The sequence below is a fragment of the Macrobrachium rosenbergii genome, chromosome 51, assembly GCF_040412425.1.
Source record: "Macrobrachium rosenbergii isolate ZJJX-2024 chromosome 51, ASM4041242v1, whole genome shotgun sequence".
NCBI lineage: Eukaryota > Metazoa > Arthropoda > Malacostraca > Decapoda > Palaemonidae > Macrobrachium > Macrobrachium rosenbergii.
Genome location: NC_089791.1, coordinates 56,258,082 through 56,279,138, shown reverse-complemented (window position 1 = coordinate 56,279,138; position 21,057 = coordinate 56,258,082). Strand labels below are relative to the sequence as shown.

At 36.4% G+C, this 21,057-nt stretch overlaps 1 long non-coding RNA gene across 2 annotated transcripts; it reads left to right on the top strand.

Annotated features, from left to right (window-relative positions):
* Positions 1-459: 459 nt before the first annotated feature.
* Positions 460-21,015, top strand: LOC136833558 (uncharacterized). 2 transcript variants are annotated; one of them, XR_010851507.1, is made up of 5 exons: positions 460-631; positions 8,301-8,383; positions 8,656-8,765; positions 8,964-9,069; positions 20,684-21,015. It is a non-coding gene; the product is annotated as an uncharacterized lncRNA (long non-coding RNA). The 2 variants fall into 2 exon arrangements; XR_010851506.1 differs by lacking the exon at positions 20,684-21,015 and adding an exon at positions 20,491-20,639.
* The last annotated feature ends 42 nt before the right edge of the window (positions 21,016-21,057 follow it).

The window sequence follows — 21,057 nt, the reverse complement described above, 5'->3', positions numbered from 1 at the left end:
TAATGGATCTTTCCTAGATAGTGACCCCCAGCAAAGTTCGGGGCTCGTTATCTAGGACTAATATTTTTGGGGGATCAATATCTTTATGATATTTACAGTCTTTTGTTTATGTTTTTACGGTCATCCCCAACGGGCTTGTACAAAACACGCCGCAAAGGTGGACACATACCGGGTTAAAACCCCTGGGGGTCACTATGTAGGAAAGATCCCATATAATTTTATATACATTATCGAAGGTAACAATGTTCCCTAGAAAACAAACTGAGAAGGGACATGCTTGGAAAATACCTACCTTTCTGACCGTCGACTGTGAGCTAGCTTCAATAGAATTCCAGCCAATGAGAGAGTGGCTTAGAAGTATCCTAGCCTAAGCAAGAGATTTTCAACCAGTCAGAGATGGTGACAGGAACTGCTTCTAAGTTACAGGTGGTGGAGGTCTCTGATTGGCCAAGAGAAATCTTTGGCAAATTTCTGGTATCAGTGACTCACCCATGGGCAACCGTCCCGTTGCTGTCTGTGCTGGTAGATTTTGCTCGTGGTCCCTAGTGGAAAATTTTCGTTTTTTATGATCAAGGAATTCTGTTGTTGACGAAGAGACTGCATTATCTATAGCCAGGATTGTATAGCTTAAGTAAGTGTGTTAAATTTTTAGTCAAAATGGGTAATAACAGTGTTTATAAATGTATATTTTTTCAAGGATGAAATTGGTTTAGTCTGGTAAATTCAAGGATTATCAGGTGAATTAGATTACCATTCCCAGTGAATAGTATTTATTAAGTTCCGGAACTGGCAAGAAATCATGATCAAGTCTGAAAATTTTGGCATGTGATAGGGTAAGAGTAGGTTATGGGTTCTCGAGGCTACTGGTTCTCCATTTTGTGTGGGTGGGGGTCACTGAATTTTCTGTAGTTTGGGTTAGTGTAAGTGTTTTCAAGGAATTTTTCTTTGGTTAGGGCACGGAATTTACCATGGACAGGGTCAAATAATTTTCCGTGGTTAAAGTCACTGAATTTTTTGAGCCGGGCTAATGAATTTCTTGTTGATAGGTTCAATGAAATCTCATGGGCCATATCTGGTTATTGACACAGGTTATTTTGGCAGTGAAAAAAGTCTGTTGCTGTCAGGGTACTGATTACGAGAACCTCTGATAGAAATATTCTTCCTTTTAACATATGCATTAGCGAAGGGGGTAATTCTATATAGTAGCTCCGCGCCTGTTTTTACCTTTTCAACTGGTTTTTTCTACACTTTTAGGGGTTCAGATACTGGCGGTGCATCTGTTTGTTGTCAGCCAAATGGAATGTCCCTTCGCCGTGTTTAGTACTGGCCCGGGGCGGGGGTGGGTTACCCATACGTTAACAAGTCATTGCACTTGCCGGACGGGATATGAATCGTTCGAAACAGACGTACCCGTGAAGATCGCGTATGGAAACCCCTTGTTGGATGGACTTCGGGGGTTAATTACAGGTTAATTAGACTCGAGCGCCAAAAATGAAAGGCAAATTCATAATTAGCAACCAAAAAACTGTAGAAAAAGTAAAGTTACAGTGCCGTCGGCGACTCGGAGCTACCCTATAGTTCTACTGCGAGGGGATTTGCAAACCTCACGTCCAAAATTTCCATTTTATTAGTGAAAGGAAAGTGATATTAGTGTCTGTTAGGCCATGTAAAACATTCTGCGACTTGTACAGAAAGCTGCAGCTACGCCCATTAGTAGTTAATAAGTTAGCAGACGAGTTAAGACTGAAAGAGCCTTTGGCAAATTTGTGGATTTGTAGTGGAAAGTAAAATTGGTTTCATTGTATACGTTCTAGGAATTCTTTTGTTAATGAAGAGACTGCATTATTTGTAGTCAGGACTGGATAGTGTAAGCAAGTGTTCAATTTTTGTCGGAATGGGTTACTGTATAGCCAGTGTCATTTTCTGGTTTAGGGTAATTATTTCATCATCGTGCAAGTTTACAAATAAACTTAGAGACCCGTAAATGCAGAATAAAATGTTTTTGTGAAGGATGAACTTGGTTTAGGCTGGTAAATTCAGTCATTATAAAGTGAATTTTATTATCGTTACCAGCGAACAATATTAAGTTCCAGAATTGGTAAGAAATCTGGATTCAAATCTGGAAGGTTTGGTATGTGACTAGGCAGTAGCAGGTTACAGGGTACTGGGGCTTTATTGGTTCTCCATATTGATGTTGGGGTCACCGAATTTTCTACGGATAGGGTCACCGAGAGTTGTCAATGAATTTGTGTGTGTGTGTGTGTGTGGGTCACAGAATTTATAATGGACAGGGTCAATAAATTGTGTGAGCTGGGCTAATGAATTTCGTCAAAGTTGGTAGGTTCAATGAAATCTCATGGACCTTATCTGGTTATATATGCACAGGGAATTTTGACAGTGAAAAGTGGGTTGCCGTTAGCGAGACCTTCATGTATATTTTCTTCATTTAAGCATACCGATAAACATGAGGGGATTTGCAAACTTAGCGTCCAAATGCCCATTTTAGTAAGTGAAACCGATCAGTGTCTCTCGAGGAGTAATTCCATTTAAAACACTATGGCCGCACAATAAGCTGCAGCTACGCCCATCAGTAGTTTAACACACGAGTCGGGCCTTTGCAAGAACCATTCATTTTTGTTAGTTTTCTACTAAGTTAAAGAAAAATATTCAGATACCCATATCCAACACCCATCCCCCTCTTTCGCCCACGGTTCGAAAAAGAAGGTATTATAACTTGGTTATGGAGTTTTCCATACTCTTTTGTTTTGTGGATATATTTGAAGTACTAATGCAACGGACTAATTTAAGAGATTGCTTTGATTCTGCTGTTTAAAAATAAAATTTCAGTACCTGTAGTACTGTTAGTCCTTCCTTCCTGAGCATTCCACGTAAGGGGGTCAGTACACCTCAGGTGGTGCACCGTAGGGATTCAAGCCTCACACCTTACATCCATTACCGCTGCCTTTCTTCAGTTGTCCTACCACCTCAGCTCCCTCTTTTCACTGTCATAAGCGCTAAAAGGCCGAAAGTGCGCCAGTGCTTTTGACAGCCAAAATTTAATAAATTAATCACCCTACCTTCTTGTGCATTTCTCTTGGTTAGAACTTATCTTCTCGACTCGGAGAACTCATGTCAAAATGATGCTCGGCAAGTTTCTTGTCCATCCATTTCTAGTCAGTACAGTGACTCTGGTAAAGGGAAACCTTTAGCTTGCTGAATGGGTTACGGTTAGTGCATGTAAGGAAGAATAGCTGGTCAAGTGGCCTCCCTAAGTGCTTTATGGCTATTAAGGATGATGGTTTATTGTTGAATCATGGCAATGGGTATTGGACTCTCTTTGGTGGGGGGCAAATGCGCCATTATTCTTGATGCGAACAAAAGCTTATTCATTTTGTGCTCGTGAAAGTTAACCCAGTGATAGCCTATGTTATGATATTGTGGAAAATGAAATTGTGAATTATGAAGCGAATCCAAAATGTAGTTAAGAGCCATCGTGTTCAGTAGGTGGCCTATCTGCACCAGGCGAAAAGTCGGGCAGAAAGAGAGAGAGACGTTGGAATAAGTGTTACACAGTTGAGAAAAGTGTAAGGCACACGTAACAGCGTTCACTTGTAATGTTACGGCATCTCAGTGTCTGAAAATTACTAGATTTTTTTTTTAATTCGAAAATATTGAAATTTCCACACCATCAGCACATCGTTTTCTCAATGGGTGAAGCATTGCGTTTAGTGTTAAGCAACTAGAGGGAGCAGTGGCTACTTGGCGCTCCTTTTGGGAATTAGGGGGGGCGGGGTTTCGACTTTAAGGGAAATATTTCAGGAAGCATCACAGGATTTTATTTTGGAGGCGCTGCATAATCGTAGACAAAGGGAAAAGTAAGTAACCAGTACTGACACCAATTCATGTCTAGCAAATTCAGGCTCTCAATAGAGCCAACAGTTTCAAAAGGTTTGATTAGACTTGGTCACATCGGCCTTATATTTATGTCGGGGTTGCTTGTTGCTTTGAATCCTCAAGTATTCTTCGACGGTTAAGGGTGAACCGAGTGATTTTGTAAAAGGGACCTCTCTCTCTCTCTCTCTCTCTCTCTCTCTCTCTCTCTCTCTCTCTCTTTCTCTCTTTCTCTCTTTCTCTCTTTCTCTCTTTCTCTCTCTCTCTCTCTCTCTCTCTCTCTCTCTCTGTCGGGGTTCGTCGAAATTTGCTATAGGTTTCAGTGTATTCTGTGGTAAACGAAAGCTTGAAAACGAAATTTGCAGGTTTTTAAAGCAATGTTTGTTGCAAGAATATAATAAAACATTATTTATTCAATGTTAAAAGGAGGTCACTACGCCACTTAGTCCTACCCGTACGCTGTCAGTGCTTCCGATAGGTGGCCTTTTATTTATTTACAGTTAAGGTGTTATAGCGTTGTCGCCCGTGTTCTTCCATTTTTTGTCAGCATTTCTACTTGGTCAGATAGAAACTAGTCAAGAAGTGGGCGTATATTTTCCCCCTTCGCTGTGTCCTGATCTTAGTAGTGTCTCCTATCACCTGAGTTTCCAAGTTCGGTTTTGTTTTTAAGCCACCTCCCACGGGTTCGCTATTTTTTTCAAACTAACTTTCAAAGACCTCCATGTTTCAGAACTTCATAATTTCTAGACGCACTTGATTAATTGTGCGTTTACCAGGTCTTTATTTTTATTCATTTTCATATGTTTTTGTTGTATCTTCCTTCCATTGATTCATTGTTATGCTCCCATATGTTCAATCGGACCATGGTTCGAGGAAGTACCAGCATACATTTCTGCTGTGTGCATAGAGTCGTTACTTAAAAGAAAGCTAACATTGCGGGCCGAAGGTGCCCAAAGAAAATCCCAATACCTCAGACAAGCAAATGCTGAGGTCTACAAGATTTCAGACATCAAACATTTTCGTTTTATATCTGTGTGACACCTCGCAGACGTTCCAAAGAATCCAGGTAAAAAAATCGGAAAAAAGTCACATTGATCTTTCCTAAATAGTGACCCCAAGGGTTTTAATCCGGTATGTATCCACCTTTGTGGCGTGTTTAGTACAAGCCCGTTGGGGATTACCGTAAAAACTTAAACAAAAGACTGTAAATATCATGAAGATAATGATCCCCAAGAAATATTGACTTTTTTCCTGTGACTTTTTCCTAGCCAAAATTGACTTTTTTTTTCTTGTTACTTTATTACCGGCCACCGTTCCGAATAGGGTCAAATCATCTTCAGAAGTGATTTTGGATGAAACGTGTGGATCGATATTTGACGAACTGTTGTCAGGTTTGTGTCTCCGGTGTAGGCTAAGGAAACGGCCACTCCCAAGTTTATCGGAGGGTATAACATACAATGGTTTCAGACTTGGTGCCATCGGTGTCTGGCAATAATATTGCTGGTCGCCCACCTGAGTGAGGCCACATCAAATGTTGCAGAATTTTAATTATTGAAAATAGTTTTTTTTTATCAGTCATTGTACACAGTTATTCTCTTTGCCTTTCCGTCAAGGCAGGTTTTACATCATACCCCACCCTGCTACTCTCGTGCGCATTGAACTACGCATTCATACATTTTTCTTCTTTAAATACAATAGTACGTAATAATACACATGATATTTTCCTGTAATATGATATCCCGCTGTTTTTCGTACGCATTAATAGATATTTGCCTCTATTACATTGAATAAGTATACGTTTATATTCAGACGTATAGACTACGAAGATTTTGCTATACTTAAATATACATAAATACACATGTTTTCTGTTTTCATATTTTTGCGTATTAAAACTGGCAAAATACATGTATTTGCCAGTTTTATTACACATTATTAGACTCGTTTGCGCCACACAGCATATTTTTTTCTCGTATGTACATATACATTCTTTTACTTAGCGTTTTTTGTTATCCATATGATCATATCTTTGCCCAAATATTATAAATTCTATTAGAAAATATTATAAATTCCCTTAGAGAATCTCGGTCGTTAGCAGGAACTAACTCTCTCTCTCTCTCTCTCTCTCTCTCTCTCTCTCTCTCTCTCTCTCTGAAGGCAATGATGAATAACAGCACTTTGCACCGGACCGGTACGATTCATTGCAAGACTGAAAAAGCGTAAAATGTGCGTAGAAATTAGGGTCAGAAGCTTTGCCATCAAAGTATTTTTTCTGGGCAAGCTGTAGCCCTTTGATTATGTTGTGATCATGAGGTTTTATGATAATTTTCCCATGTTCGATGATTAAAAGGGTACAGAGGACAACGTATAAAAGCATAGCTCGGTAGTAAACACATATTTGTACTTGACCTTGGTTACTTTCCACGTGCGTAGTTTTGGTGGTTGTTACTGATTACGTCCGGATTTACCTTGTAACAGGGTACTGCGTATGAAAACCGGTTTTGAGTACACCTATAATGTTATTGTCATCATTAACTTCAGTGGGCGTACTAAGAGCCAGTCATGCCATGCCAGCAAAAGCGGGCTTAGTTTAAATTGGACGAGCGAATACACATGGACTCATTCACAGCGTACAGAAAGATTGCGGTTTTGTTGGAATTCTTGCTAACTCAGAGGGAGGATGAGTTGAAATGAGAGCTAATTAGATTTCCCCTGTTACATATGCCGTAACATTCCTAGAATCGTCGCAGCTCATTCAGTTTGAATCCTTATAAATCAAAATAGCTTTCGTGATATATTAGAACAGTTACTCGTTTGCAGGTCTTCTCTCTCTCTCTCTCTCTCTCTCTCTCTCTCTCTCTCTCTCTCTCTCTCTCTCTGTGTGTGTGTGTGTGTGTGCATATTAGTTTTATTGACGCCTTTGTTTTAAGATTCACAAATGTTAATTCGTAAATTTGTTGAAATACTAAAGCATTATATGGGTGGTTTAATGCATTATTAGAATTTAATATTTTGGCTTTCAGATTTTTTAAAATATATTGGAGTCCTTTGCCTCTATCACGAAAATAAAAAGGCGACTGAAGTCATAAAATTAACAGAGTTACAATTTCCTGAATGGGCATCACTAAGTCAGAATGATAAGGTGTGAGGAACAAGGAATAAAAGTAGTGTGGTGAGATGGTAGAAATTATGTTTTAGTGGAAGAAAATAGGGAGATGTTTGAAGCTTAGTTACAAAGCACAATACTGTGTAGATATTGCTGAAGAATAAGGCCAAGAGCAGAGAGAAACGAACGATGTTCAGAAAAATAATGGGGAATTTAAGTATTAAAGGAGAAAATTAAATTGTGAATTGAATTTAATATAGAATTTAAGCCAAAGGTCAAACACTTGGACCTATGAAGTCATTCAGCGCTGAAACGGAAATTGACAGCAAAAGGTTTGAAAGGTGTAACGGGAGGAAAACCTCGCAGTTGCACTATGAATCAGTTGTTAGGAGATTTTGGAAAGTAAGATGAAAGAAGGAAAATATGTAAGGAGGTACAGTAAAAGGAACGAAAGGGTTGCAGCTAGGGGCCGAAGGCACGCTGCAAATAACCTTAAGTAATGCCTACAGTGCACCGCTTGCGGCACCTACCTCCCTACGGGGGAAATTATGATGAGAATAAATTTATAGCCAAAAGGTAATGAACAGTTTCATAAAAATGCATAAATTATCACTAAGCGTCAACTTGACTGATGCAAACTAGATTTGGTTCGAGCCTCGAATTGTTATATTACTATTTGAGTTTGATGCCAGTTATGACGTTAAGCTCTTATATTGACAAAATTATTTCTTTTGAGTTGGCATGTCAAAGGCGTCATCGTTTTGTCGGTCTTCAACGTATCAGTTGAGATACAATCATCAAGGTTTTAACTTGACATTGTCGTATTCTGTGCAAAAGGACCTTGGCCAGCCCTAGAAGTTAATATAAGGAATATTAACTTTATGGGGTTTATCGGGTTAAACTAATTAGGATACTGATGACAATTTAGGATGTCTCAAAAGAAAACATTTGTTTATATTGTTCCATATTTAATTTCGGCTTGTTTGTATTGTGGCTGTAGGAATATTTGCCCCATTTAAATCATTTGGGAAGTTCTGATCCCCATAGTTAGACTGTTTACGTAATGGTATTTTAAGCTTGGTGGGAAGCTGCATTGATTTCTGCATTCTTCTAACCATTCAAGAACAAATCCTTCAGAAATTAGTGTGTTGGTCTCTATAACATCATAATAATATAGGGAAAACACATTCGTTTGAATCCTTAATGAGCAGAGTATCTCGAGTATAATTACTTTTACCTTTTCCTTTTATTTTTTCACTTTTATTTTTCACCAGATGGCACTATAAAGTTTTTTTTTTCATTACAGTTGTCAGAAGCTGAGAATTAAATCGAAGTATTGCATTGTGGCTATTACAGTTGCATGCAATTACATCTCAGACTATGTTTCAGGTGAGCACTGTTTTAAATCTCATTCATTCCAAGTCAAGAAGCTTCCCCAAAGTTGGTGTAAGTGCCTTTGATTATTCTTAAAATTTTTAGCGCCTTTCTAATATGCAGTCTAATATCAAGTGATTGTACATAACACTAACATAATCCCAGGGCACTGTATTTTTTTCTACTTTGTGTTCAAGATTGTTGTAAGTTTTGAAATTTCTTTGGGTTTGTGTACACTGATAGTTTTGGTAGCGTTCCTATTCTTAATTAAAATTAATTTGTTTTAGGTATAATGGAGCCCTTGTTAAACGTTTCATCACCCTCTGGCTCATCGGTCAAGACGCATGGGGAGAACTAGAATACTGTACTCTGAAGTCAAGAAGTTTGCCTAAACAACGTAAGTGTCTTGATTGAATGTTTTTCTGTCACGGTCTGCAGTTGCACGTTTTTGCAACTCCCATAGCCGAAGCTCATTGTAAGTGTTGCGTTTTGCTGACATTTTGGATTGGAAGGTTGAGGTTTGTGTTGGGGGCGTGTTATTGTAATGCTGTATTTTTTTTTTTCTCATTCTTAATTTGAGTGTTTTCTCTTTCAGGTTAATGTAACCATACATGGAAGTTGACACACTTTTTGGCATATCGTTCAAGCCCAATGGAAATGATTCCTACAGCACTCTGTTAAGCAACTAGATAAAAGACAGGGTAAGTGATCTTGTTGTCACCCTTTTTACCGTTTTTCTCATTTTTCTGTTGCTTATATAATCTGAATGTGTATTCAACTGGCCTTTTGCACTGAGATAAATAAGCGTGAAATTTGGGTACCATTTCCTGTTCTTTGTTTACACTGTTGATTTCGGCGACTGTGCTATTATTTTGTGGCTTTGGAACAAATTTATTCTTTCCAAACTCAGTAACATTATTAACAGGCATTACATATACTTGAAGGAGAATTGCATTTTCGCCGGATAAAAAAGATAGTATAGGCTTGGATATGGACTAATTTTTTAATAGTTGCCATGATTTCTTTGTCAGTGGCAGGGTATTGCACTTTTCGCAGTGCAGGCTTGGCTTGACAGTTCTTATTTGCCTCGTGAGAAAGTTGTAATACCCTCGCATTATCATAATTTTTGTACGGCGTAACAATAGCCTCCTTTTTTTCACTTTTTCGGAATATGTTTGAAAAGTGCAGATACTTGTCATTCCACTTCCCCCAGCTGTTATGGTTGGATCTCATAACGTTTCGTATATCACAGTTTTAGGGCTTTCAGAATGCTTTTGCCATAATGTAGTTGACAAATTCTTTCCCAATCTTCTGAAATTTATATAATAAATTAGAGTGGATGTCTTGACAGCATCTGGTGTGATCTTTCTCTGAAGTGTTGCGCTGTGCAGTCAGTATTGTTCCATGCATAGAATCCACGTAAGATCAGGCTGAGGATTTAGCTTTAAAGATGGAATTTATTTAAAGGTGCTTGGTGGTCGTGTAGAATGGTGGGTGAGATGGTGAATGGATGTGTCGCTAGCAAGAAATGACTGGATATTGTGAGAGGTACGAATGTAAATTTTTAAGGAAAAGGGACATTTAGTGGAAGAGTGTTAAACGAGAATGATTATGGCCCAGGCTAGACCTGCATCAGCGTTACGATACATCCTGCAAGTTGCAACTGCCATTGGGTAACCTTGGCTGCGGATTGCGGTCTCCTAATGTTCATATATATCAGAATATTTGCAAGTATGGCGGGAATTTCAGAAACTGCTAATTCGTGAAGGTCCGTAATTAATTACCTAGATATGTTACTGCAGCTAATGTGCAAATCCATGATTTTACATTCTCTGTGACGTTCTTTTCCAGCAATTGTTCTTTCTTTCCCAAGGCGCCTTAGACGTTGTGTTATTTGTTAAGATTATGATGTACTCGTTTCACGTTCCTGTCAATGTGTCTAGGTCAGCGTTGAAACGATCTTTCTGTTACTCGTGATGGCGAGTTGGGTTTGGCTGGTCTCATGTTTGCCTCAGTCTGTCGGTTTCTGTTGACCGGATGAGGCAAGACATTGCGTATATTTTGATGAAAAATATGGCCAAAGGTTAAAGGCCTCGTGACTTGAACAGCTGATGAGATTTTGGGAGGGATAGGATTAATCTTTGGTGGTGGGATTACTCAGAGTTCTGAGATTTCCGAATACTCTTGTATTGCTTTTGGAAAATTGCCAAAAGCTTCTGGTTGGACTATGGTCAGATAGAAAATATCAGTTATTTGTATTTTTTGTTGGGATGACACTAGATGTTTGTGAATATTGACGACCTATCATATATCAATTTGATAACACCTTCCTAGCCCCTCCGTGTACACCTGGAAACTGATGCGAAAGGTTTACAGTCTCCATACTTGTTGCATTTTTTCTATGTACAGGGAAGGTTTTTGTGTGTATGAAGGTGTTTTGATCCATTCCATCTAAAGCCCCTCTTTTTTTATTCAGTTTTTTTTTTTTTATTACCATTCCCAGACTCCTAGAACCATGTTGTTGGATGGGAATTTCAGAGATGATTACCAAGATCGGATTCGTAACGTAGACCTCATTTAGTTCTTCCAAACTAAATTAGCTAGGTTACCCCCCCCTAAACCCCGTCCTTTCACTTGTTCCTTTTTTCCTCCTCCTCCTCCTCAGGATTGATCAACGGATCTCGGTTGCCTTAAGATACAGTGATGTACTTTATTCTGATTTTTTTTATCAGATCACACCCTTTCATCATTTTACAGATTGCCACTATTCATGCATTATGCTAACTCTCTCTCTCTCTCTCTCTCTCTCTCTCTCTCTCTCTCTCTCTCTCTCTCTCTCTGCTGATTTTACCGTATATTCTTCAAGAAAAGTGGTTTGTTGATTTCCCTAATACTTACCAAAGCGTATTTAAAATCTTTAAGTATGCTGTTTGAAATATAAGGGCCTTTTTCAGAAACCAATGGAATTATTTCAGACTGAAATTTTAAGGTTACCTTTCTGAAATTATTTTGGTTAACAGATCGTGTTAGGAGACTTGTAAGTTTAAACAATTGGTCATAACTGTGTTTCCACTAAAATAGAAAGACAACACATGACGCTGCACACGAACACTTTGCAGCACTTTCGGATAGGCGAACTGGAAACCTTTCAGAATTCTGACTGAAATGAGGTAGATATTATCCTTCTTCATTATTTCCTCCTCATCACGAAGTCAGTTTTTTCGTTTGCAATTATCGTCTCGACGGTATTTGAATGGTTTAATTCTATATTTTTAATAATGATTTTATAGTATTTATTTTTAATCGTACTCATTTGATGTTATGCCAGTTCATGAGCTTTTGATTATCAACAGTAATAATGTTGTCAACTGATAATTTGATCATTATACCGGCATCTGCGAAAGTAGATTGTTTAGAGAAAAGACGTGTGAATAATGAAATATTTGAAATATTTAAGTTACAAGTCAATGTGTGTGATGTAAAGCCAAGATTTACTCGAAAAACACTCGCTCAATGCATGAATTCATATCTGGCGTAAGTCTTCATCTATGCCCCTCATTATTATCCGGGCCTTTTTATGGGTCTTCGTTCTGTTCCTTTCTCATCCACAGGGCGTTTCCATCTATCCGTCCATGTTTTTGACAGCCCTCATTTGGCCCAACAAAATGACCCTCGTTGATTCTTCGTTCTGGTTTATATAGTCTTTTCTAGGCTTTTCAGCTTTGATCTTGGTGGGTTGTGTAAATGACTTTTTAATTTAGAAATTGTACGAAAAAGAAACATTGCGGTTGATGAGATTTTACGCCATCGTTATTTAACAACCACCATTAGGTATAATTTCCGAGATCGTGAATGCGGTAGGGCTCAAGACACTGAATATATTGAAAAAAAAAATTTGTTACACAACATTCTTCCCTATGTCTCCTTTTAGTCTGAGGGGATATTTGCAAGCATTGCAGCTAAATCTTTGCCTTTTGACCATTTGATTAGGTCTATTTGAGCTGATCAGATAATTGCCAATAATTCATTATCATTTTGCGTAGATACGCGTTCCCTGCCCCACTCATTCATTCCCTCCAACTTTACCAAGAGTTCAGCTCAGTTCAGTCCTTTCCACTAGTGTCTAGTTTCTTATGAGTCAATATCCAAAGAGTACATATTATTCTTTGGATATTGGTATGAGTAAGACTGTTCAGTACATAACTTCTCTATTGATTTTTCAATGAGCGATACTGGCCGGTCACCAGAAGCACGTTAAAAAGATGAAGCTTCATATCGGGTAACTTTGTGGCCATGTTGCTTAATGAGTGGTTTCGCTTGGTGTTCTCTTAGTTGTCTCATGAAATTGTTTACAATGACATGGCCTAAGAAGTGGTAATATTCTTGCCTGCTGATGTTAACATAATTGTTCTTGTGTTAGTGTAAGTTTCGTTTTATTCAGTTATTTGTAGACTGTTTATATCTACTGTACAGTAAAGTTTTTCAGGTAAACCACTGCCATTTCTGTTTTCCATGGGTCCGGATGTGGTGTTTTGAGGATTTTGGAAAGTAGGTTCATCAAACGAAGAACGCTTGCGTCGTCATTTGTTTCTGCCTTGTGTAAAATTCTTGTAATTTTTCTCATGAACATGATGGTAAAGCACTCTCTCTCTCTCTCTCTCTCTCTCTCTCTCTCTCTCTCTCTCTCTCTCTCTCTCTCTCTCTCTCTGGAAGGGAAGGAAGGAAGGAAGGAAGGAAGGAACAGTACAGTGCATTTCCTTAACAAGCAGTACACCAAAACAGTGATTTAGTTACCTTGTCGTTAGTCCAGTGAGCTCTGTAATAATATATATATATATATATATATATATATATATATATATATATATATATATATATATATATATATATATATATATATATATATATATTATATATATATATATATATATATATATATATATATATATATATATATATATATATATATATATATATATATATATATATTATATATATATATATATATATATATATATATATATATATATATATATATATATATATATATATATATATCAATACAACACGAAGGAACGCGTGCTTGAGAATATCACTAAGTCCACGTCCCGGAAGGTGAGTGAAAACCGAGACTTTGAACAAGTACTTTCGTGGTTTTATTCTACATTTTCAAGTTCACACTAAATACAAAAATTGACAGAAGTTTTATCTACAAAAAACAGAAGGTGAGGGGCAGGATTTGCAGTTTGTTAATCTGGGCAGCATGTTCTTTAAACAAAAAAGGCAAGGACAAAGGATCAAGGGATAATCCAGAGTGGAGATTAACATTCCTGGTGGAAGTAGCTTCGATGTAGAGACACACTATAGCAGATTTCTTTTTCGATGGTCGTTGACCTTGTAGATGACCTTTGACTTATCCCAGTTCATTCCATGGCCTGTCTTATGCCAATGATCCAGGAATGAAATTAGGATGAAATGGTAAACAGAAAATATTCTCAAGTTCGTTGTTAACAATAGTTGGTTTATAATATGACTTTTTTTGCTTTATTTTTACAAAGTTCTAAAAAATATGGAGGGTAACATAATGAATCTCCTATTTTATCAATAATTTTAAACTCCTCTTCCAAAAATTCAGGACTACAAATTCTAAGAACCCTAAGATACATACTGGGAAATGTTGACATCTTAATTTGTTTAGCATGATTAGAGTAAAAATGAATATGACAAATTATTCGTGGGTTTCCTATATACTTTAAAACAAAAATTGGTGTTATTTCTAATAACTAAGACATCCAGAAATGGCATACAATTATTTTCTTCATATTCTATTGTGAATTTTATGGATGGTACAAGCTTATTAATTGTTTGCAAGAAATCTGGAATATTTACATTAACAACACAAAAACAATTGTCTACATATCTAACCCAAAACACCTTATAGAGATTCCTTGGAATAAGTCTAGACTCAAGAAATTCCATGTCAATATTAGACAAAAGTGGCGAAGGGTTCCCCAGCCATACCAAATATTTGTTCATATAAATTACCATTGAAAGTGAATTTACAATTTTTTATACAAAGGGATATCAAATTAATAATAACATTGGTAGGTAATTCTAGATTATACAAGTCCAAATGTTGTGATAAATATTGAAGTAAGTTATCAATAGGAACTTTAGTAAATAAAAACGTCACATCAAAACTGGCTAACCTGTCAGTACTGGATAATTCAAGATCGGAAAGTCTAGTACAGAAATCAGCAGTTTTGTAAATGGGAAATTGAAATAGTACCCATAATAGGTGAGAGTAATTTAGCAAGATATTTAGAAAGTTTATAACTAATAATAGATCCGGTTGAACTGATTATGGGGCGGATGGGAAAATCTCTCATGGACGGTAACGATGGGTCAATCGTTGACTCTCTCTTATTGAACCGAATTCCTTTAGTATAGTTTCTATTTTAGAATTGAAACTTTTTATGACATCAGCTAATGGGTCTTTCCGTAGGTTTTTGTAAGTACTAGAATCAGATAAGTTTTCCATTTTTTCAACATAGCTAATTTTATCCATTATTACAAAACAATTAGATTTGTCGGCTTTAGTAATGTGCAACTTTTATCTTTCTTCCTTTCATGAATGGCATTTATAAACCTTTCTCTGAAATTCACTGTTTTATTAGGTATTTTAAAGCAAACCGAAGAAAAGACCTTTAACTAAATTCATTGAAGGTGATAAAGGATTGTGTTTTTCTTTTTAGTTTGGATATTTGAGATATTTGTATTCAGTGTGAACTTGAAAATGTAGAATAAACTACGAAAGTACTTGTTCAAAGTCCCAGTTTCCTCACCTTCCGACGTGGACTTAGTGAGATATATATATATATATATATATATATATATATATATATATATATATATATATATATATATATATATATATATATATATATATATGTATGTATATATATATATATATATGTATATGTGTATATGTATATGTATGTATATGTATATATGTATATATGTATAGGCTATAATATACTCATGTATATGTATGTGTGTATGTGTGTTTGTGTGTATGTGTGTTTGTGTGTATGTGTGTATGTGTATATGTGTATGTATGTATATGTATGTGTGTATGTGTATATGTATGTGTATATGTATGTGTGTATGTATGTATGTATGTATGTATGTATATATGTATATATATGTATGTATATGTATATGTATATATGTATATATGTATATATATATATATGTATGTATATATGTATATGTATGTATATATATGTATGTATATATATATGTATATATGTATATGTATGTATATATGTATATGTATGTATATATGTATGTGTATGTATATGTATGTATGTGTATGTATATGTATGTATATGTATGTATATATGTATATGTATGTATATATGTATATGTATGTGTATGTATGTATATGTAATAATAGTGTATGTATTATGTGTATTATATGTATATGTGTATGTGTATATATATATATAATAATAATAATAATAATAATATATATATAATATTAGAAATTTGTAATAATAATAATAATTAGTTAATAATAATAATAATAATACTAATAATAATAATAATAATAATAGCGGCTACAGATTTGTTAGAAACTTGTATTAAAAATAATATAATACTGGCTAAGGATTTGTTAGAAGCTTAAATCATTCTGGAAGACTCATGACATTCATGACTAGATATTGATTGCGTAAGTAAACATAATTTTCGAAGTAGGGTGTGTATAGGTAACGATATTGAAAGTGATTACCAATTTCTCTGCTGCCGCGTCATTTTCCTGCACATTTTACTTCCGTTGTAGAAGTTTTCCTAGTTTCATTTTCCGAAAGGAGTGCAGTTTAATGACCTAATTTGATCCCATTAGTAGCTGTAGAATATCACCGAAGAGTATGTCTTGTCTGTTAGCAAGGTACTATGGTAAGAAAACACTAGTTATATATCGAATACACATGTACTGTATATAGTTTATTAAAAGTAAATCGGGTACACAGCCATGTAATTAAAATTGAATATTCAACTCTACACTCAAAATTGAAGCAAATGTAGTCTGACGCGGTGGCCGGTATGTAGACTCCTGGTTTTTTGACACCGGTAATCTCACTTCCGGTATTTTGACTTCCGGTAAACTGAAATCCGGTTTCGTTGACGCCCGGTAATTTGACACCCAAAATAAACAAATAGCCTATTCAGAAAGCATATATTTTTTAAATAGCTTAAGGCAATTACCTTATTTATAAAAAGTTCAATGACAATTTGTTTCGTAAGTTGAAGGCTTAGTTTACATATTTTTTTATTCAAGTATATAAGTAGCATTTAGTAGTTGCATCAGAGCTCCTGGCGGTATAAAGACATTTTTTATAACCATATCTCGTACCATTGAGAGCACCCGTATAGGAAAGAAACTCTTAGATGACTTCAACTACGTTTATGAAAGGCAGAAAACAAACGCTGATTGGTCCAAAATCTATTGGTAGTGTGAAGTGAGGAATTGCAAAGCACGCCTACATACATTGACAGGTCTATCGCGAGCTTCAGGGGTCTGATTTTCGTTGGTGTTCACTAATCAAAGTACAGTAATGACGAAGTACTATATAATGGAGTCGTATGTCTTTCTACCTTAATCTTATATTTTCATGTTAGTTTACTCGTAACTTGGCCCCCCCCCCCTTCCTTTTCTGGTTTCATTCTTTACTGGGCAAGATGCGACAACTTTGAATCTCTTCTATTGGCTTTACATGGAATTAATAGGTGTTTTGTATCGTGTGTCGTTTCATTCCAGTATTAACATTCATCGTCATTCCCAACTTCGGTTCGCAGTGTGTGGCTGAGGTCCTGCCACTCTACTCGTTCCTTAATGGCTGACCATTTTAAGAAAGATTTGGATCTCTCCGTATGTGTCGGTATGTATGTATGTGTGTGTGTGTGTGTGCTTCTTAGTAATAAGGACTAATGGCCCGTTTAAACAGGCAAGCGAAGTTTTGTTTACATATCTTGGTTTATGTAAGTCGCCTGTTCAGAATTGTAATATGCGTTCCAGAAATTGTAATATCTAGTCTTAATGGCTATCCTTGGACTCGGGTATCACGAGTTTCTATTGATCATAATTTTTCCTCAGCTTTAGGATAATGAACGTTAGTGCACGTCAGAGTATTAGCTCTGTCAAGATTCTGGTGCTGTGTACCGAATTCGTTCTCGGCCTTACCCGTCCAACTTCCTTGTTTTGCTTTTATCCAAATTCACCTTCCTTTGTAGAGCAGCCGTTTTAGTCGAGCTAAAATGCTGTTTGGAAATGAATAATTGATCTGGCCGAAATACATTATCAATGATCTATGAATGCTTGAATTGTTTATTCTTTAAGGACCGTGAAGTCCACTGACTTTCACTTTGTTTGGTTTTACGTACAGCCCTCCACAGGGGTAATTCCCTCTCTGACGGGCCCTTGTACGTTTTCAAAATAAGGAGCTGTTTATATTTTATAAATTGTGTTTTCTTGTCAGTATCGTAGCTCCTGCAGAATAGTCTTCTTTTTTCAATTTGCTTTCTTCTTGTATTAAATTGCATAGAAGATTATTAGTCAAAGCCATGATCCGTATTATTTTTCACCTTTGACACATTCTTTATATACTGTGCACTTATTGCCATCATATGTTTTATGCTTAGTATCACTATGACCTTTTACACAATTTTTACACTTGAAGATGCTGCTAGCACATTCATTTGATTTGTAATTTTCACCACATCAAGGGCAAGCTTGGTCATTTCTACAATTTGTTGCGCTGTGACCAAATTCCTGACATTTATAGCATTGACAGGGCATGTAATAGTCGTACACTTTGCAACGGCTATACAGTGTACACACACTGTATAGCTACTTTGTTTGCGTGTCTCCGTACGTAGCTTAGTGTCTTCTCACGCTTTTGGTAGGTAGGATTTCAGTCAAAGTTGGTACAAATGGGCACCATTATGCCTAGATGTGCATAAAGACGGGTCTCGTGTCTGTCTGATTTTAATAGGAGTGGTCTTATTAGTTTGTTTGGGACCGGTAGCCAGCACGGATTGTTTGATTAATGCTCTCAAAAACTGTTTGCAAATGTTGCGGCTGATGTGAAATATTTTAAGTATTACAGTGAAAAGTAAATCGTTCTGGTTTTGAAGCAGGTAGAGCGTCGCTTTCCCCACTGCGTTTTTCACACTTCTTTGGAGAAAGACGGGCGTTTGTTCTGTGCTGCTTTTGGCAATTGATAATAATATTGTTCTGTGCTGCTCTTGGCAATTGATAATAATAGTTTAGCACGAAGACCTTTTTCGGTTTGGGTGAGCAGCGTTTTTGTTGGCTACGTTCACATTTACAGTGTTTTTTCCAGTGTGTTAGAAATTTCAAACGACTCGTAAAGTAAATAACAAGAGCACTGAACTTAAAGATTTTGAAATTGCAAGACACTGCTGTAGTTGTGAGCTCGTAATTGCAAGACACTGCTGTAGTTGTGAGCTCGTAATTGCAAGACACTGCTGTAGTTGTGAGCTCGTAATCTGAGTTTGACATCTCTTGGTAATGTTGATGGTCGAAGAGGGGCGCCTCATTGAAGCACAATTGTTTAACAAAGGTGTTGAGATTAAATTTCGTGTTCTCGATCTGTATGCAGTCTCTCTCTCTCTCTCTCTCTCTCTCTCTCTCTCTCTCTCTCTCTCTCTCTCTCTCTCTCTCTCTCTCCGTTTTTCGTTTGACATTTGTTAGGTAAGCACTAAAATTAGTTGCTCAAATGGAAGGCTGTTATATCAGTGGGCGTCATGCGGTTGCATAATAGTTAATCCGCACTATTCATGCAAAGAGGGGTGGGGATAGAGTAGGGTAGCCTAAACTAAAGTTTTGAATATGTACTAAGTCTGACTAGTCAAGGAATCATTGAATATTTTTTTTATATAGCTATTCCTTCAATAAGTGTTTTTGTTTTACTGAGATTCTGTAACTCGAAGGATTAGTCTTGTTCATAAACAGTTGAAGAAATTTCTTTATTAGACCTCTCAGTCCCTCATGTGTTGTTGACCTATAAACCTGAAGAAATTTTTTTTTGTGTTAAGTCTTTATTAGACCTCTCAGTCCCTCCTGTGTTGTTGACCTATAAACCTGAAGTAAGAGTGAATGAGTGCATATCCTAAATAAAAAAAAAAAAAACTTAAGTAAGGTTTGTATAGCTATTCAAAATTCTCTTGATTTAAGTGAGTGACTTGCATTTGACAGTATCGTTTTATCTTAATCTAAAAAGGCTGTTTAGTCTGTATATATATTAAAAGCCAGCACTTGCTTTAATGTATATCTACTAGACTAAACTGCCTTTTAAATGAAGACATAGCGAGACTGGCAAATGCAAGTCACTCATCTAATAAGAATTTTGAGTAAGTTATACGAACGTTATTTGAAAGCATGAGTTTTTTTGTTTCTGGGCACTTTTAATAATTTAAAATGCTGTTTAGTCTGTAATAAATAAGATAACGCGAGACTGGACAATACCAGTACTGGCCCTACTGACGAGAATGTGTAGCAACCATCTTTCTGTTGCGAGAGGCTTTCAGGTTTTTCAATAATTCGTTAAAGCTCTTCTGTGCTTTGTAGCAAATACTGATTACAGTATATAGTGTAGCAAATACTGATTACAGTATATAGTGTTAACAGGGAATGTAGCAGTTAGTTTGTCCCATATGGGGATGATTTAGTGTGATCAGTATTTTTCCATTGTACTGTATATATATTTTTGCACTTGGAATGCGTACGCATTCTTCAAAAGTTATTTGGTTTTGGTTTTTATTCTCTTAAATATTCAAGCTTCATCTATTCAGAAAAGCACTAAAAGGTTGGACGAGGACAGACTGCAGCTGTCATCATTAGTCCTCAACGGCAGATGGAAGTAATGAAACTGACTTGGGTCGTCGTCGTCATGACTTACGAATGTGCGTTTCTGACAATAGATCGGATACACAAAAATTTGTCATTCTACTTTACTACAGCAAAATAATTTAACTACAACATTTTGTGCTTAAAGTCGAAGGCGACTCACTAAATAAGCTCTCCCATTTTACAGAGAACCGTGGGGGACTGTATCTGATGAATACGAGAGATATGGAAGAGGATCATCGGAGCATCCATTTATATAAAATTGTAGACCAGTAATCCAGGGCAAAATATTAAGAAACTTTCTGGACTCCTCACTTTATTTTACTAAAATTAAATTTCGATTTTTAATTTTTTTTTTTTTTTTTTTGTTGAAACTGCAGGGGGTGTTGACTACAAAAGCTGCATAGCCGTAGGGGACTGATGAATACAATAGATACAAACCAGAGGATCATCGGAGTAACGAATTTTACATAATTATGGAGACGGACTGATGAAATGCAAGAGGATCATCGGAGCGACGAATTATATAAAGTTGGGGAGTCGGTACTCCAGGGCAAAATATTTAGAAACTCCCTGGACGCCTCACTTTAACAATTCTTTTCAGCCGTAGGTCGTCATAATCTGCTTCGGGGTGTTGCAAATGTCACATTGTTTGTTAAACAGGCAAGTTTTGGTCAAGTAACAAGGTGTTTTTAATAAATGGAATGAGTAATTTGTGGTATCCTTCAATTTCCATTTTCTGAACTTTTCAACT